Source organism: Anarhichas minor, unplaced genomic scaffold (assembly GCF_050575085.1).
Source record: "Anarhichas minor isolate MPS153535 unplaced genomic scaffold, ASM5057508v1 ptg000018l, whole genome shotgun sequence".
NCBI classification, from domain to species: Eukaryota; Metazoa; Chordata; class Actinopteri; order Perciformes; family Anarhichadidae; genus Anarhichas; species Anarhichas minor.
The window spans coordinates 152,238-169,951 of NW_027466464.1; the positions used below are offsets into that span (position 1 = coordinate 152,238).

The window sequence follows — 17,714 nt, forward strand, 5'->3', positions numbered from 1 at the left end:
GGGGTAGCGGGGCGCTCAGTGAGATGGAATCTACAGCTCATTCGGGACGCTGTCGCGTGGGCGGAAGACCGGCACCTGCCACTGATGGTGGTTGGTCTCGACCAGGCAAAAGCTTTTGACAGGGTTCATTGGGGTTTTATGTTTAGAGTTTTGCAGAGGTTAGGCTTCAGTCAGGCTTTTATGGGATGGTTACGCATATTGTACACAGGTGTAGGGAGCATGGTTTCAGTTAACGGCCACCTAGGAGACATTTTTAGTTTGCACTCAGGGGTAAGACAGGGGTGTCCGCTTTCACCACTGCTTTACATCCTTTACATGGAGCCCCTGGCGGCAGCCATTCGGGCTGATCCGGGTGTGAGAGGTTTCCTGCTACCTGGCAGTGGGGGCTTACGAGTTAAACTGTCTCAGTACGCAGATGACACCACACTGCTGCTGGACACCGACACATGCCTTCTTCGAGCCTTGGAAATTTTCCAGAGCTTTGGTAAGGTGGCTAGTGCTAAACTTAATTGTGCCAAGTCTTCTGTGAAGTTCTTTGGGCGCTGGAAAGAAAGGACGGAGGTACCAGGGGGGCTGACGCTCTGCACGGGACCGCTGAAGGTACTAGGGGTCAGCTTTGAGACAGCCCATAGTGCCACGGCCAACTGGACTAGGCGCTTTATGGCAGTCCAGAAGAAGTTTGCTCTCTGGAAGAGCAGGGGCCTGACTTTGATAGGGAAAGTACTGGTTCTGAAGGTAGATATTATGCCATCTCTTGTGTACTTGGCATACATATACCCAATGCCAGTCAGTATGAGGAGACCTATTATGCGCCTCGTGTTCACTTTCTTGTGGGGAGGGAGATATGAGTATGTGGCGAGGGCCCGCATGCTGGCAGGGATTGAAGCAGGGGGAAGAGATGTCCCACACCTCCCGTTGAAGCTAGACTGCATATTTGTTTCTTTTTTGTGGAGGGAGATGTCAACTCCAGTCGTACACCCATCAGGACACTTCCTGCGGCTCTATTTTTCCTATCAGGCCAGGCGCGTGTTGGTCTGGAACAATTTAGGGCCCCGGGTGGAGCAACAGCCATGGCATTACCAGTACGCAGCCAGGTGGCTGCGGGCCCATCCCGAGGCCTCAGAAACCAGTGTCAGACTGAACCACAAATTCCTTTATAAAGTTGTCAGACAGAGAGTGATCGCACCGGCAGTGGTTGGGATCCCGAAGAGTATTTGGAAGGGGATACAGCCACGGGGGCTGGACAATGGTCTCAAAGATCTCAATTGGCTATGCCTTCACAAATGTCTGCCAGTGCGAGATGTAATGTACCGGCATAGTTTAGCAAGATCCCCTGTGTGCCCGAGGGAAGGCTGTATGGGGGAAGAAACTGTCAGGCATGTCATGTGGGACTGTCCCTTTGCTAGTATTGTGTGGAGTAGAGCAGCGACATGGCTGGGGAGGTTAGACCCTGGGTTTAAATTGACATGGACTAGGGTGGTAGAAGGGGGAGGTTTGGGGAGTAAACATTTCCTTACGTGGCTAATTATAAGCCTGGTTAAGAGGAGTTTGTGGGTGGCTAGGCAAGACCTGGTGGGAAAAAACAGGGAAAGTCGCTTGGAGGGGGTGTTAAAGAGAGTGGAATTAGATATAAAGGGGAGGATTGAACGGGACATCAGGAAGTGGGGGAAGCATGCTGCCTTGGAAAGGTGGAAAGGAGGTTTTGGGTGGGGATGGTGAATCCTGAAGACATTGCATAAGTGTATTTTGTGTTTTTTTGTGTATTGACAAATGCTGGTTACTGACATGTAACTGTGAAATATAATTAAGTTGCATGATGCAAAACATGTGAAGTTTGTATGTTTGAAATTGTATGATTTGTGTACAGAATTTTGATAATAAAAAAAAAAAAAAAAAAAAAAAAAAAATCTGTTCTTATCAGTTTAATATCTGATATGTCCTCTATATGAGGATAACGTATTAAGCAGATTTTTAGCATCGGGAGATGAAAAAGGGGCTTGCTCCGTTCACTCCACGCATTGACCCGGTATTGCAGCATTGCCGGGAACGGTGCACTCCTCAAATGCCTTGTGGACAACCAAACACCAATCCAAATGGATCAGTCTGTTGATTAGCTTCACACTTTAATGAACGACGAGGATCTCATTCGCTGTCTGTCTTCAAGGCTGGGGCTTGTGTCAAACAAAGGCCTTGTTTATTCCTTTCTGACGCCCCTCGTGGAACATCGCTGTGCTCCCAGCCTGAGCTTAATGCTAAAGGGCTGCACTCTGGGATTATGCCATCTGGGAACCGTCATCCGGAGTACTGCATCTGGGAATGCCGCCCCTGTCTCTGTCTCTTCCAACTCATACTTACCTGGCAGGGGAGATACCATGATCAAGAAGGTGGTTCACCCAGGGCGAGGCCCAGCCATTGCACTCCGGTTGTTCTGACCACTGCGAATTCCCCAAATGTGGAAATCTCGACTGCATAATTTCTGGTAGTGGGGGACTGCGTTCGCGCTCTCCCCTGATTGTTTTGTTGAAAAGAATATCAAGTGATTTGTACTTTTGATTGGAGGGGAGGAAATAGTACTATGGAGAATATTGCCCTCTTTAAGATGTGGGAATGGGTGTGGCTTCAGATTTGGAACAGGGCACGTGAACTCAGGCTTACCATGAGCGTTTTGACTTGGGCAACTAGGGACTTTGGCTGTTCTTGACAATGTTGCTGTACTTACTTTGGTTTCTCTTCATAACGCACAAGTCTTTCGCCTTTTACTAAAGACTTCCGTGGAGAGGAATACCAATGAGTTCAACCTATTTTTAGCAGGCTTTGCCATTTGGCTGAGCCTTGTACAGTTGTGAAAAGAAAGAAAGCTGTCCTTAATGAGACCACGGTGCTTGACCATGGAGTGCTTGGATGTGTGCCAAAGCAGCAGCCACTGCTATGTCCCTTGGAAAGAACTGCACCATGACAAGGGTGAAACGTGTCAGGAGGGTGACTCAGGAAGCAAACAGTTGGGCTCATCGCTTCTCGGCCTTTTGGCTAAGATCAAGTGGTGTTGCGGAAAAATACAGCACAGAGAGAGCTAACAACGAGACAGCAATGGCCGCAAGGGGCCAAAAAGAGCAGTCGATCCCAAGGGTCGGGCTGAGACACACGCTACGATTCCAGGCAACCACGGAAGACTACAAACTGCAGTCCAGAGAGTTCTTTGGCAGGCAAGTCATAATTGGGCAGCTACAACTGAAGGTGGAGGAGGTGCACTGCATCCAGTGGAACCAGCAGGAGAAGGCGTTCGACGTTACACTGAGGACCGAGGAGATCTACCGGAGTGTGGCTGAAATTTGCCGAGCAGAGGCAGGGGTAAGGCCGCTAGCCGGCTACAGAGTACTGAACCTGGACAGACCTAATTTCAGAACAATAACTGTGCATATGTACAACCCCTTTGTTAATGACTCAGCACTAGCTGCATTCCTGGGGCAGTATGGAGAGGTGGTGACGGCTGCAAGGCATATAAAGGACACCCTGGGGTTTTGGACTGGACGGCGCCAGTTCCAGGTACTGCTGTATCATGACGCAGAAGGTCCAGGAGGCCTGAAACATCCACCTGCCTTCTTCAGCCTTGGTGGAGATCGTGGGTATCTATTTTACCCACGGCAACCTGCTTTCTGCAGGAAGTGCAGACAGTCAGGACATTCAGAGGCAGGCTGTGGGGAAACAAGATGCCGTTTCTGTGGGCAAGCAGGGCATTCCGCCAAGGACTGCACAGAGCCAAGGACGTGCCATGGATGCGGTGGAACTGACCACCTGTACCGAGGTTGTCCTGGCCGCAAGAAAACTTTTGCGGAGGCTGCCAAACCGACTGAGGCTGGCGAGCCGAGTAGGGGAGCCACACAGAATGACGGGGAGAGGACGGTACAGGAGGGCTCCGGAGCTGACGCGTTGGGGAGTAAAGGGGAGGCAGCGCCCCGGGATGAGGGCACCGCCGGAACAGACGGAATGGCCAAGGCATCCACAGACATTATGGACGAGTTTCCTGTCCTCACTTCCGATCCTGCTCCCTCCAAATCAAAGCAAGGGGCACGGAAAGGGTCGCAGGCATTCGGAACAGGACTCTCGACAGAGCTTGGAGAGAGTGGGGAGGGGGTACGGAGCAAAAAGTCAAAGGGGGGACAGACCAACAAGGGTGGGATTGAGGGGGGGAGGGGAGGGGGAACAGGTCAGCATAAGAGAGCCGCTGATAAAGTGGAGGAAGGAGGGGCCCAGGAGCAGAAGGATGGGGATACGGGTCAAGAGGTGGGAGGGGAGATGGGTGAGCAGTCATTGGGAGAAGCAGCTGCCATACTAACAGACGGTTTAGGCCTGAGCTTCGATCTTCCCCCAGGCCTGCTCATGCTGTCGTCCCCCTTAGGGGAGGACGCTTATGAGGGGCTTAACAGACCAACAACGTCGCCAAACGCAGTGCCGTTTTCCTGGGCTGACGAGATGGATAAAGAGAATGTATACCTTTAGGGTAGTGGGAACCAGCAATAGGAATCTTTATTTAAGATGCACAATGGGTTTTTTTAAGGTTCTCACTATAAACGCAAGGGGAATGAGGGACCCAGTTAAAAGAAGGGTTGTTTTTAATTTTGTGGAGTCGCACCAGGTTGCCTTTTGTTTTTTGCAGGAGGTACATTTACGGGATGGGGGGGACGTGGGGATTTTTTCGAGGGAGTGGACAAAAGGGGACTCAGTTTGGAGCGTAGGGGGGGTCCACTCTACTGGGGTTGGGATTTTATTTGGGTTTCAAGAGATCAAGGTGGAGTCTTCCTTTGTTATTGTCCAGGGGAGGATAATGGGCGCAGACATCACATGGGGGACAGTCAAGCTTAGGGTTATTGTGGTCTATGGAGCACAAACTCCAACAGAAAGGCAAGAGATGGCTGGTCAATTGGAGCCGCACCTGGCCACCAGTAGGCAGGTAGTGATAGGGGGTGATTTTAATGTTGAGTTGGGCAAGGGGGGAGATACCAGCGATGGGTTTATTTCCAACCTCATGGCTAAACATGGCCTGGTAGATGGGGCGAGGGAGGTCAGGCCACAGGTAACAGGTCCCACATGGCGCAACTCTAGGGGCATCGTTAAATGTTTGGATTATGTTTTTCTTTCCAAGTCTTTCAGGCTATTGGCAGGCAGACTGCTCCCTGTGTTCTTCTCAGATCATGACGGGCTGCTATTGGAAGTGCACTCAGATGTGCCAGTGTTTGGAACTGGGTACTGGCACCTTAACGTCAGCATCCTGGAGGAGGAGGTTTTCAACCAACATTTCCGTTCATTTTTCAAAGGCCTGGAAGGACTAAGGTCATTGTGTTCCGGAGTAATTGAGTGGTGGGAGGTTGCTAAAAAGCGGATACAATTTTTTTGTTTAAAGTATTGTAAAAGGAAGGCGAGTATGGCGAGGAGGGAGGTGTTTCGCCTTCAGCACCTTCTCGAACGTGAGTACGCCGGGGGAAACTGGGGCGGCATTATAAATCAGCAGGCTTGTGACTCCCTTAAAGCACAGCTTAGGGACGTATATGAGGGTAAGGCCAGGGCATACCTGTTGCGATCACGTGAAACATTCCGTGAGGAGTTCGAGACGTGTTCCGCTGCTTTCTTCAGCTCAGTACGGGCTGATAGGGCAAAACAGGTAGTGACCGGGTTAATGGACAAGCAGGGCAGGGTGGTGTCAGAAGGGGTAGAGATGGTGCAGGCTGCCACGGACTACTATCGCACAAGGTTTAGGGAGAAAGACATAGAGGTAGGAGGAGGAGAGGTATTCCTGGATTTTCTGACCCAGCGGGTGCCGAAGGATATAGTACAGGCTTTGGAGGCCCCGCTCACCCTAATAGAGATTGAGTGGGCCCTCCAGAGAATGAAGAGGCGGAAGGTGCCTGGCATCGATGGGCTCCCAGCAGAGTTTTATCTCAAGTTCTGGGATGTACTTGGGCCGGTAGTGTTGGAGGTGTTGTCCGCAATACTCCGCACAGGTACAATGGGAGGTTCTGCGGCCACCGGAGTTATCTCACTTCTTTATAAGAAGGGGGATCGTGCCGACCTAGGGAACTGGCGACCACTGACCATGCTGTGTGTTGACTACAAACTCCTGGCAAAGGTCCTAGCGGATCGTCTAGGCATAGCACTTCCTCATGTGGTCCATGTGGACCAAACATGTGGGGTAGCGGGGTGCTCAGTGAGATGGAATCTACAGCTCATTCGGGACGCTGTCGCGTGGGCGGAAGACCGGCACCTGCCACTGATGGTGGTTGGTCTCGACCAGGCAAAAGCGTTTGACAGGGTTCATTGGGGTTTTATGTTTAGAGTTTTGCAGAGGTTAGGCTTCAGTCAGGCTTTTATGGGATGGTTACGCATATTGTACACAGGTGTAGGGAGCATGGTTTCAGTTAACGGCCACCTAGGAGACATTTTTAGTTTGCACTCAGGGGTAAGACAGGGGTGTCCGCTTTCACCACTGCTTTACATCCTTTACATGGAGCCCCTGGCGGCAGCCATTCGGGCTGATCCGGGTGTGAGAGGTTTCCTGCTACCTGGCAGTGGGGGCTTACGAGTTAAACTGTCTCAGTACGCAGATGACACCACACTGCTGCTGGACACCGACACATGCCTTCTTCGAGCCTTGGAAATTTTCCAGAGCTTTGGTAAGGTGGCTAGTGCTAAACTTAATTGTGCCAAGTCTTCTGTGAAGTTCTTTGGGCGCTGGAAAGAAAGGACGGAGGTACCAGGGGGGCTGACGCTCTGCACGGGACCGCTGAAGGTACTAGGGGTCAGCTTTGAGACAGCCCATAGTGCCACGGCCAACTGGACTAGGCGCTTTATGGCAGTCCAGAAGAAGTTTGCTCTCTGGAAGAGCAGGGGCCTGACTTTGATAGGGAAAGTACTGGTTCTGAAGGTAGATATTATGCCATCTCTTGTGTACTTGGCATACATATACCCAATGCCAGTCAGTATGAGGAGACCTATTATGCGCCTCGTGTTCACTTTCTTGTGGGGAGGGAGATATGAGTATGTGGCGAGGGCCCGCATGCTGGCAGGGATTGAAGCAGGGGGAAGAGATGTCCCACACCTCCCGTTGAAGCTAGACTGCATATTTGTTTCTTTTTTGTGGAGGGAGATGTCAACTCCAGTCGTACACCCATCAGGACACTTCCTGCGGCTCTATTTTTCCTATCAGGCCAGGCGCGTGTTGGTCTGGAACAATTTAGGGCCCCGGGTGGAGCAACAGCCATGGCATTACCAGTACGCAGCCAGGTGGCTGCGGGCCCATCCCGAGGCCTCAGAAACCAGTGTCAGACTGAACCACAAATTCCTTTATAAAGTTGTCAGACAGAGAGTGATCGCACCGGCAGTGGTTGGGATCCCGAAGAGTATTTGGAAGGGGATACAGCCACGGGGGCTGGACAATGGTCTCAAAGATCTCAATTGGCTATGCCTTCACAAATGTCTGCCAGTGCGAGATGTAATGTACCGGCATAGTTTAGCAAGATCCCCTGTGTGCCCGAGGGAAGGCTGTATGGGGGAAGAAACTGTCAGGCATGTCATGTGGGACTGTCCCTTTGCTAGTATTGTGTGGAGTAGAGCAGCGACATGGCTGGGGAGGTTAGACCCTGGGTTTAAATTGACATGGACTAGGGTGGTAGAAGGGGGAGGTTTGGGGAGTAAACATTTCCTTACGTGGCTAATTATAAGCCTGGTTAAGAGGAGTTTGTGGGTGGCTAGGCAAGACCTGGTGGGAAAAAACAGGGAAAGTCGCTTGGAGGGGGTGTTAAAGAGAGTGGAATTAGATATAAAGGGGAGGATTGAACGGGACATCAGGAAGTGGGGGAAGCATGCTGCCTTGGAAAGGAGGTTTTGGGTGGGGATGGTGAATCCTGAAGACATTGCATAAGTGTATTTTGTGTTTTTTTTGTGTATTGACAAATGCTGGTTACTGACATGTAACTGTGAAATATAATTAAGTTGCATGATGCAAAACGTGAAGTTTGTATGTTTGAAATTGTATGATTTGTGTACAGAATTTTGATAATAAAAAAAAAAAAAAAAAAAAAAAAAAAAAAAAAAAAAAAAAAAAAAAAAAAAAAAAAAAAAAAAAAAAAATCTGTTCTTATCAGTTTAATATCTGATATGTCCTCTATATGAGGATAACGTATTAAGCAGATTTTTAGCATCGGGAGATGAAAAAGGGGCTTGCTCCGTTCATGGAGTGCTTGGATGTGTGCCAAAGCAGCAGCCACTGCTATGTCCCTTGGAAAGAACTGCACCATGACAAGGGTGAAACGTGTCAGGAGGGTGACTCAGGAAGCAAACAGTTGGGGCTCATCGCTTCTCAGCCTTTTGGCTAAGATCAAGTGTAGTATCTGTTCTTATCAGTTTAATATCTGATATGTCCTCTATATGAGGATAACGTATTAAGCAGATTTTTAGCATCGGGAGATGAAAAAGGGGCTTGCTCCGTTCACTCCACGCATTGACCCGGTATTGCAGCATTGCCGGGAACGGTGCACTCCTCAAATGCCTTGTGGACAACCAAACACCAATCCAAATGGATCTGTTGATTAGCTTCACACTTTAATGAACGACGAGGATCTCATTCGCTGTCTGTCTTCAAGGCTGGGGATTGTGTCAAACAAAGGCCTTGTTTATTCCTTACTGACGCCCCTCGTGGAACATCGCTGTGCTCCCAGCCTAAGCTTAATGCTAAATCCCTGCACTCTGGGATTATGCCATCTGGGAACCGTCATCCGGAGTACTGCGTCTGGGAATGCCGCCCCTGTCTCTGTCTCTTCCAACTCATACTTACCTGGCAGGGGAGATACCATGATCAAGAAGGTGGTTCACCCAGGGCGAGGCCCAGCCATTGCACTCCGGTTGTTCTGACCACTGCGAATTCCCCAAATGTGGGAATCTCGACTGCATAATTTCTGGTAGTGGGGGACTGCGTTTGCGCTCTCCCCTGATTGTTTTGTTGAAAAGAATATCAAGTGATTTGTACTTTTGACTGGAGGGGAGGAAATAGTACTATGGAGAATATTGCCCTCTTTACGATGTGGGAATGGGTGTGGCTTCAGATTTGGAACAGGGCACGTGAACTCAGGCTTACCATGAGCGTTTTGACTTGGGCAACTAGGGACTTTGGCTGTTCTTGACAATGTTGCTGTACTTACTTTGGTTTCTCTTCATAACGCACAAGTCTTTCGCCTTTTACTAAAGACTTCCGTGGAGAGGAATACCAATGAGTTCAACCTATTTTTAGCAGGCTTTGCCATTTGGCTGAGCCTTGTACAGTTGTGAAAAGAAAGAAAGCTGTCCTTAATGAGACCACGGTGCTTGACCATGGAGTGCTTGGATGTGTGCCAAAGCAGCAGCCACTGCTATGTCCCTTGGAAAGAACTGCACCATGACAAGGGTGAAATGTGTCAGGAGGGTGACTCAGGAAGCAAACAGTTGGGGCTCATCGCTTCTCGGCCTTTTGGCTAAGATCAAGTGGTGTTGCGGAAAAATACAGCACAGAGAGAGCTAACAACGAGACAGCAATGGCCGCAAGGGGCCAAAAAGAGCAGTCGATCCCAAGGGTCGGGCTGAGACACACGCTACGATTCCAGGCAACCACGGAAGACTACAATCTGCAGTCCAAAGAGTTTTTTGGCAGGCAAGTCATAATTGGGCAGCTACAACTGAAGGTGGAGGAGGTGCACTGCATCCAGTGGAACCAGCAGGAGAAGGCGTTCGACGTTACACTGAGGACCGAGGAGATCTACCGGAGTGTGGCTGAAATATGCCGAGCAGAGGCAGGGGTAAGGCCGCTAGCCGGCTACAGAGTACTGAACCTGGACAGACCTAATTTCAGAACAATAACTGTGCATATGTACAACCCCTTTGTTAATGACTCAGCACTAGCTGCATTCCTGGGGCAGTATGGAGAGGTGGTGACGGCTGCAAGGCATATAAAGGACACCCTGGGGTTTTGGACTGGGCGGCGCCAGTTCCAGGTACTGCTGTATCATGACGCAGAAGGTCCAGGAGGCCTGAAACATCCACCTGCCTTCTTCAGCCTTGGTGGAGATCGTGGGTATCTATTTTACCCACGGCAACCTGCTTTCTGCAGGAAGTGCAGACAGTCAGGACATTCAGAGGCAGGCTGTGGGGAAACAAGATGCCGTTTCTGTGGGCAAGAAGGGCATTCGGCCAAGGACTGCACAGAGCCAAGGACGTGCCATGGATGCGGTGGAACTGACCACCTGTACCGAGGTTGTCCTGGCCGCAAGAAAACTTTTGCGGAGGCTGCCAAACCGACTGAGGCTGGCGAGCCGAGTAGGGGAGCCACACAGAATGACGTGGAGAGGACGGTACAGGAGGGCTCCGGAGCCGACGCGTTGGGGAGTAAAGGGGAGGCAGCGTCCCGGGATGAGGGCACCGCCGGAACAGACGGAATGGCCAAGGCATCCACAGACATTATGGACGATTTTCCTGTCCTCACTTCCGATCCCTCCAAATCAAAGCAAGGGGCACGGAAAGGGTCGCAGGCATTTGGAACAGGACTCTCGACAGAGCTTGGAGAGAGTGGGGAGGGGGTACGGAGCAAAAAGTCAAAGGGGGGACAGACCAACAAGGGTGGGATTGAGGGGAGGGGGAACAGGTCAGCATAAGAGAGCCGCTGATAAAGTGGAGGAAGGAGGGGCCCAGGAGCAGAAGGATGGGGATACGGGTCAAGAGGTGGGAGGGGAGATGGGTGAGCAGTCATTGGGAGAAGCAGTTGCCATACTAACAGAAGGTTTAGGCCTGAGCTTCGATCTTCCCCCAGGCCTCCTCATGCTGTCGTCCCCCTTAGGGGAGGACGCTTATGAGGGGCTTAACAGACCAACAACGTCGCCAAACGCAGGGCCGTTTTCCTGGGCTGACGAGATGGATAAAGATAATGTATACCTTTAGGGTAGTGGGAACCAGCAATAGGAATCTTTATTTAAGATGCACAATGGGTTTTTTTTGGGTGGGGATGGTAAATCCTGAAGACTTTGCATAAGTGTATTTTGTGTTTGTTTTTTTTTGTGTATTGACAAATGCTGGTTACTGACATGTAACTGTGAAATAGAATTAAGTTGCATGATGCAAAACATGTGAAGTTTGTATGTTTGAAATTGTATGATTTGTGTACAGAATTTTGATAATAAAAAAAAAAAAAAAAAAAAAAAAAAAAATCTGTTCTTATCAGTTTAATATCTGATATGTCCTCTATATGAGGATAACGTATTAAGCAGATTTTTAGCATCGGGAGATGAAAAAGGGGCTTGCTCCGTTCACTCCACGCATTGACCCGGTATTGCAGCATTGCCGGGAATGGTGCACTCCTCAAATGCCTTGTGGACAACCAAACACCAATCCAAATGGATCAGTCTGTTGATTAGCTTCACACTTTAATGAACGACGAGGATCTCATTCGCTGTCTGTCTTCAAGGCTGGGGATTGTGTCAAACAAAGGCCTTGTTTATTCCTTTCTGACGCCCCTCGTGGAACATCGCTGTGCTCCCAGCCTGAGCTTAATGCTAAAGGGCTGCACTCTGGGATTATGCCATCTGGGAACCGTCATCCGGAGTACTGCATCTGGGAATGCCGCCCCTGTCTCTGTCTCTTCCAACTCATACTTACCTGGCAGGGGAGATACCATGATCAAGAAGGTGGTTCACCCAGGGCGAGGCCCAGCCATTGCACTCCGGTTGTTCTGACCACTGCGAATTCCCCAAATGTGGGAATCTCGACTGCATAATTTCTGGTAGTGGGGGACTGCGTTCGCACTCTCCCCTGATTGTTTTGTTGAAAAGAATATCAAGTGATTTGTACTTTTGATTGGAGGGGAGGAAATAGTACTATGGAGAATATTGCCCTCTTTAAGATGTGGGAATGGGTGTGGCTTCAGATTTGGAACAGGGCACGTGAACTCAGGCTTACCATGAGCGTTTTGACTTGGGCAACTAGGGACTTTGGCTGTTCTTGACAATGTTGCTGTACTTACTTTGGTTTCTCTTCATAGCGCACAAGTCTTTCGCCTTTTACTAGAGACTTCCGTGGAGAGGAATACCAATGAGTTCAACCTATTTTTAGCAGGCTTTGCCATTTGGCTGAGCCTTGTACAGTTGTGAAAAGAAAGAAAGCTGTCCTTAACGAGACCACGGTGCTTGACCATGGAGTGCTTGGATGTGTGCCAAAGCAGCAGCCACTGCTATGTCCCTTGGAAAGAACTGCACCATGACAAGGGTGAAACGTGTCAGGAGGGTGACTCAGGAAGCAAACAGTTGGGGCTCATCGCTTCTCGGCCTTTTGGCTAAGATCAAGTGGTGTTGCGGAAAAATACAGCACAGAGAGAGCTAACAACGAGACAGCAATGGCCGCAAGGGGCCAAAAAGAGCAGTCGATCCCAAGGGTCGGGCTGAGACACACGCTACGATTCCAGGCAACCACGGAAGACTACAATCTGCAGTCCAGAGAGTTTTTTGGCAGGCAAGTCATAATTGGGCAGCTACAACTGAAGGTGGAGGAGGTGCACTGCATCCAGTGGAACCAGCAGGAGAAGGCGTTCGACGTTACACTGAGGACCGAGGAGATCTACCGGAGTGTGGCTGAAATATGCCGAGCAGAGGCAGGGGTAAGGCCGCTAGCCGGCTACAGAGTACTGAACCTGGACAGACCTAATTTCAGAACAATAACTGTGCATATGTACAACCCCTTTGTTAATGACTCAGCACTAGCTGCATTCCTGGGGCAGTATGGAGAGGTGGTGACGGCTGCAAGGCATATAAAGGACACCCTGGGGTTTTGGACTGGGCGGCGCCAGTTCCAGGTACTGCTGTATCATGACGCAGAAGGTCCAGGAGGCCTGAAACATCCACCTGCCTTCTTCAGCCTTGGTGGAGATCGTGGGTATCTATTTTACCCACGGCAACCTGCTTTCTGCAGGAAGTGCAGACAGTCAGGACATTCAGAGGCAGGCTGTGGGGAAACAAGATGCCGTTTCTGTGGGCAAGAAGGGCATTCGGCCAAGGACTGCACAGAGCCAAGGACGTGCCATGGATGCGGTGGAACTGACCACCTGTACCGAGGTTGTCCTGGCCGCAAGAAAACTTTTGCGGAGGCTGCCAAACCGACTGAGGCTGGCGAGCCGAGTAGGGGAGCCACACAGAATGACGTGGAGAGGACGGTACAGGAGGGCTCCGGAGCCGACGCGTTGGGGAGTAAAGGGGAGGCAGCGTCCCGGGATGAGGGCACCGCCGGAACAGACGGAATGGCCAAGGCATCCACAGACATTATGGACGATTTTCCTGTCCTCACTTCCGATCCCTCCAAATCAAAGCAAGGGGCACGGAAAGGGTCGCAGGCATTTGGAACAGGACTCTCGACAGAGCTTGGAGAGAGTGGGGAGGGGGTACGGAGCAAAAAGTCAAAGGGGGGACAGACCAACAAGGGTGGGATTGAGGGGAGGGGGAACAGGTCAGCATAAGAGAGCCGCTGATAAAGTGGAGGAAGGAGGGGCCCAGGAGCAGAAGGATGGGGATACGGGTCAAGAGGTGGGAGGGGAGATGGGTGAGCAGTCATTGGGAGAAGCAGTTGCCATACTAACAGAAGGTTTAGGCCTGAGCTTCGATCTTCCCCCAGGCCTCCTCATGCTGTCGTCCCCCTTAGGGGAGGACGCTTATGAGGGGCTTAACAGACCAACAACGTCGCCAAACGCAGGGCCGTTTTCCTGGGCTGACGAGATGGATAAAGATAATGTATACCTTTAGGGTAGTGGGAACCAGCAATAGGAATCTTTATTTAAGATGCACAATGGGTTTTTTTTGGGTGGGGATGGTAAATCCTGAAGACTTTGCATAAGTGTATTTTGTGTTTGTTTTTTTTTGTGTATTGACAAATGCTGGTTACTGACATGTAACTGTGAAATAGAATTAAGTTGCATGATGCAAAACATGTGAAGTTTGTATGTTTGAAATTGTATGATTTGTGTACAGAATTTTGATAATAAAAAAAAAAAAAAAAAAAAAAAAAAAAATCTGTTCTTATCAGTTTAATATCTGATATGTCCTCTATATGAGGATAACGTATTAAGCAGATTTTTAGCATCGGGAGATGAAAAAGGGGCTTGCTCCGTTCACTCCACGCATTGACCCGGTATTGCAGCATTGCCGGGAATGGTGCACTCCTCAAATGCCTTGTGGACAACCAAACACCAATCCAAATGGATCAGTCTGTTGATTAGCTTCACACTTTAATGAACGACGAGGATCTCATTCGCTGTCTGTCTTCAAGGCTGGGGATTGTGTCAAACAAAGGCCTTGTTTATTCCTTTCTGACGCCCCTCGTGGAACATCGCTGTGCTCCCAGCCTGAGCTTAATGCTAAAGGGCTGCACTCTGGGATTATGCCATCTGGGAACCGTCATCCGGAGTACTGCATCTGGGAATGCCGCCCCTGTCTCTGTCTCTTCCAACTCATACTTACCTGGCAGGGGAGATACCATGATCAAGAAGGTGGTTCACCCAGGGCGAGGCCCAGCCATTGCACTCCGGTTGTTCTGACCACTGCGAATTCCCCAAATGTGGGAATCTCGACTGCATAATTTCTGGTAGTGGGGGACTGCGTTCGCACTCTCCCCTGATTGTTTTGTTGAAAAGAATATCAAGTGATTTGTACTTTTGATTGGAGGGGAGGAAATAGTACTATGGAGAATATTGCCCTCTTTAAGATGTGGGAATGGGTGTGGCTTCAGATTTGGAACAGGGCACGTGAACTCAGGCTTACCATGAGCGTTTTGACTTGGGCAACTAGGGACTTTGGCTGTTCTTGACAATGTTGCTGTACTTACTTTGGTTTCTCTTCATAGCGCACAAGTCTTTCGCCTTTTACTAGAGACTTCCGTGGAGAGGAATACCAATGAGTTCAACCTATTTTTAGCAGGCTTTGCCATTTGGCTGAGCCTTGTACAGTTGTGAAAAGAAAGAAAGCTGTCCTTAACGAGACCACGGTGCTTGACCATGGAGTGCTTGGATGTGTGCCAAAGCAGCAGCCACTGCTATGTCCCTTGGAAAGAACTGCACCATGACAAGGGTGAAACGTGTCAGGAGGGTGACTCAGGAAGCAAACAGTTGGGGCTCATCGCTTCTCGGCCTTTTGGCTAAGATCAAGTGGTGTTGCGGAAAAATACAGCACAGAGAGAGCTAACAACGAGACAGCAATGGCCGCAAGGGGCCAAAAAGAGCAGTCGATCCCAAGGGTCGGGCTGAGACACACGCTACGATTCCAGGCAACCACGGAAGACTACAATCTGCAGTCCAGAGAGTTTTTTGGCAGGCAAGTCATAATTGGGCAGCTACAACTGAAGGTGGAGGAGGTGCACTGCATCCAGTGGAACCAGCAGGAGAAGGCGTTCGACGTTACACTGAGGACCGAGGAGATCTACCGGAGTGTGGCTGAAATATGCCGAGCAGAGGCAGGGGTAAGGCCGCTAGCCGGCTACAGAGTACTGAACCTGGACAGACCTAATTTCAGAACAATAACTGTGCATATGTACAACCCCTTTGTTAATGACTCAGCACTAGCTGCATTCCTGGGGCAGTATGGAGAGGTGGTGACGGCTGCAAGGCATATAAAGGACACCCTGGGGTTTTGGACTGGGCGGCGCCAGTTCCAGGTACTGCTGTATCATGACGCAGAAGGTCCAGGAGGCCTGAAACATCCACCTGCCTTCTTCAGCCTTGGTGGAGATCGTGGGTATCTATTTTACCCACGGCAACCTGCTTTCTGCAGGAAGTGCAGACAGTCAGGACATTCAGAGGCAGGCTGTGGGGAAACAAGATGCCGTTTCTGTGGGCAAGAAGGGCATTCGGCCAAGGACTGCACAGAGCCAAGGACGTGCCATGGATGCGGTGGAACTGACCACCTGTACCGAGGTTGTCCTGGCCGCAAGAAAACTTTTGCGGAGGCTGCCAAACCGACTGAGGCTGGCGAGCCGAGTAGGGGAGCCACACAGAATGACGGGGAGAGGACGGTACAGGAGGGCTCCGGAGCCGACGCGTTGGGGAGTAAAGGGGAGGCAGCGTCCCGGGATGAGGGCACCGCCGGAACAGATGGAATGGCCAAGGCATCCACAGACATTATGGACGATTTTCCTGTCCTCACTTCCGATCCCTCCAAATCAAAGCAAGGGGCACGGAAAGGGTCGCAGGCATTTGGAACAGGACTCTCGACAGAGCTTGGAGAGAGTGGGGAGGGGGTACGGAGCAAAAAGTCAAAGGGGGGACAGACCAACAAGGGTGGGATTGAGGGGGGGAGGGGAGGGGGAACAGGTCAGCATAAGAGAGCCGCTGATAAAGTGGAGGAAGGAGGGGCCCAGGAGCAGAAGGATGGGGATACGGGTCAAGAGGTGGGAGGGGAGATGGGTGAGCAGTCATTGGGAGAAGCAGTTGCCATACTAACAGAAGGTTTAGGCCTGAGCTTCGATCTTCCCCCAGGCCTCCTCATGCTGTCGTCCCCCTTAGGGGAGGACGCTTATGAGGGGCTTAACAGACCAACAACGTCGCCAAACGCAGGGCCGTTTTCCTGGGCTGACGAGATGGATAAAGAGAATGTATACCTTTAGGGTAGTGGGAACCAGCAATAGGAATCTTTATTTAAGATGCACAATGGGTTTTTTTGGGTGGGGATGGTAAATCCTGAAGACTTTGCATAAGTGTATTTTGTGTTTGTTTTTTTTTGTGTATTGACAAATGCTGGTTACTGACATGTAACTGTGAAATAGAATTAAGTTGCATGATGCAAAACATGTGAAGTTTGTATGTTTGAAATTGTATGATTTGTGTACAGAATTTTGATAATAAAAAAAAAAAAAAAAAAAAAAAAAAAAAAATCTGTTCTTATCAGTTTAATATCTGATATGTCCTCTATATGAGGATAACGTATTAAGCAGATTTTTAGCATCGGGAGATGAAAAAGGGGCTTGCTCCGTTCACTCCACGCATTGACCCGGTATTGCAGCATTGCCGGGAACGGTGCACTCCTCAAATGCCTTGTGGACAACCAAACACCAATCCAAATGGATCAGTCTGTTGATTAGCTTCACACTTTAATGAACGACGAGGATCTCATTCGCTGTCTGTCTTCAAGGCTGGGGCTTGTGTCAAACAAAGGCCTTGTTTATTCCTTTCTGACGCCCCTCGTGGAACATCGCTGTGCTCCCAGCCTAAGCTTAATGCTAAATCCCTGCACTCTGGGATTATGCCATCTGGGAACCGTCATCCGGAGTACTGCATCTGGGAATGCCGCCCCTGTCTCTGTCTCTTCCAACTCATACTTACCTGGCAGGGGAGATACCATGATCAAGAAGGTGGTTCACCCAGGGCGAGGCCCAGCCATTGCACTCCGGTTGTTCTGACCACTGCGAATTCCCCAAATGTGGGAATCTCGACTGCATAATTTCTGGTAGTGGGGGACTGCGTTTGCGCTCTCCCCTGATTGTTTTGTTGAAAAGAATATCAAGTGATTTGTACTTTTGATTGGAGGGGAGGAAATAGTACTATGGAGAATATTGCCCTCTTTAAGATGTGGGAATGGGTGTGGCTTCAGATTTGGAACAGGGCACGTGAACTCAGGCTTACCATGAGTGTTTTGACTTGGGCAACTAGGGACTTTGGCTGTTCTTGACAATGT

General features: G+C 50.0%; 14 non-coding genes and 1 pseudogene across 14 annotated transcripts; all 15 read left to right on the plus strand.

Annotated features, from left to right (window-relative positions):
* The first annotated feature begins 1,863 nt into the window (after window positions 1-1,863).
* Window positions 1,864-2,060, plus strand: LOC142953571 (U2 spliceosomal RNA). Its single transcript, XR_012955201.1, has one exon. It is a non-coding gene; the product is annotated as a U2 spliceosomal RNA (small nuclear RNA).
* Window positions 2,061-2,347: 287 nt separating this feature from the next.
* On the plus strand, window positions 2,348-2,511 carry LOC142954164 (U1 spliceosomal RNA). Its single transcript, XR_012955645.1, has one exon. It is a non-coding gene; the product is annotated as a U1 spliceosomal RNA (small nuclear RNA).
* A 204-nt stretch (window positions 2,512-2,715) lies between these two features.
* Window positions 2,716-2,832, plus strand: LOC142953656 (U5 spliceosomal RNA). The gene has a single exon (XR_012955266.1). It is a non-coding gene; the product is annotated as a U5 spliceosomal RNA (small nuclear RNA).
* A 5,271-nt stretch (window positions 2,833-8,103) lies between these two features.
* On the plus strand, window positions 8,104-8,271 carry LOC142953613 (U2 spliceosomal RNA; annotated as a pseudogene).
* A 71-nt stretch (window positions 8,272-8,342) lies between these two features.
* On the plus strand, window positions 8,343-8,533 carry LOC142953493 (U2 spliceosomal RNA). Its single transcript, XR_012955130.1, has one exon. It is a non-coding gene; the product is annotated as a U2 spliceosomal RNA (small nuclear RNA).
* Window positions 8,534-8,816: 283 nt separating this feature from the next.
* Window positions 8,817-8,980, plus strand: LOC142953246 (U1 spliceosomal RNA). Its single transcript, XR_012954891.1, has one exon. It is a non-coding gene; the product is annotated as a U1 spliceosomal RNA (small nuclear RNA).
* A 204-nt stretch (window positions 8,981-9,184) lies between these two features.
* LOC142953658 (U5 spliceosomal RNA) lies at window positions 9,185-9,301 on the plus strand. Its single transcript, XR_012955267.1, has one exon. It is a non-coding gene; the product is annotated as a U5 spliceosomal RNA (small nuclear RNA).
* Window positions 9,302-11,174: 1,873 nt separating this feature from the next.
* LOC142953584 (U2 spliceosomal RNA) lies at window positions 11,175-11,372 on the plus strand. The gene has a single exon (XR_012955211.1). It is a non-coding gene; the product is annotated as a U2 spliceosomal RNA (small nuclear RNA).
* A 287-nt stretch (window positions 11,373-11,659) lies between these two features.
* On the plus strand, window positions 11,660-11,823 carry LOC142953318 (U1 spliceosomal RNA). Its single transcript, XR_012954963.1, has one exon. It is a non-coding gene; the product is annotated as a U1 spliceosomal RNA (small nuclear RNA).
* A 204-nt stretch (window positions 11,824-12,027) lies between these two features.
* On the plus strand, window positions 12,028-12,144 carry LOC142953811 (U5 spliceosomal RNA). Its single transcript, XR_012955412.1, has one exon. It is a non-coding gene; the product is annotated as a U5 spliceosomal RNA (small nuclear RNA).
* Window positions 12,145-14,017: 1,873 nt separating this feature from the next.
* Window positions 14,018-14,215, plus strand: LOC142953585 (U2 spliceosomal RNA). Its single transcript, XR_012955212.1, has one exon. It is a non-coding gene; the product is annotated as a U2 spliceosomal RNA (small nuclear RNA).
* A 287-nt stretch (window positions 14,216-14,502) lies between these two features.
* On the plus strand, window positions 14,503-14,666 carry LOC142953319 (U1 spliceosomal RNA). Its single transcript, XR_012954964.1, has one exon. It is a non-coding gene; the product is annotated as a U1 spliceosomal RNA (small nuclear RNA).
* Window positions 14,667-14,870: 204 nt separating this feature from the next.
* On the plus strand, window positions 14,871-14,987 carry LOC142953813 (U5 spliceosomal RNA). Its single transcript, XR_012955414.1, has one exon. It is a non-coding gene; the product is annotated as a U5 spliceosomal RNA (small nuclear RNA).
* Window positions 14,988-16,867: 1,880 nt separating this feature from the next.
* LOC142953574 (U2 spliceosomal RNA) lies at window positions 16,868-17,067 on the plus strand. Its single transcript, XR_012955204.1, has one exon. It is a non-coding gene; the product is annotated as a U2 spliceosomal RNA (small nuclear RNA).
* Window positions 17,068-17,354: 287 nt separating this feature from the next.
* On the plus strand, window positions 17,355-17,518 carry LOC142953247 (U1 spliceosomal RNA). Its single transcript, XR_012954892.1, has one exon. It is a non-coding gene; the product is annotated as a U1 spliceosomal RNA (small nuclear RNA).
* Window positions 17,519-17,714: the final 196 nt, after the last annotated feature.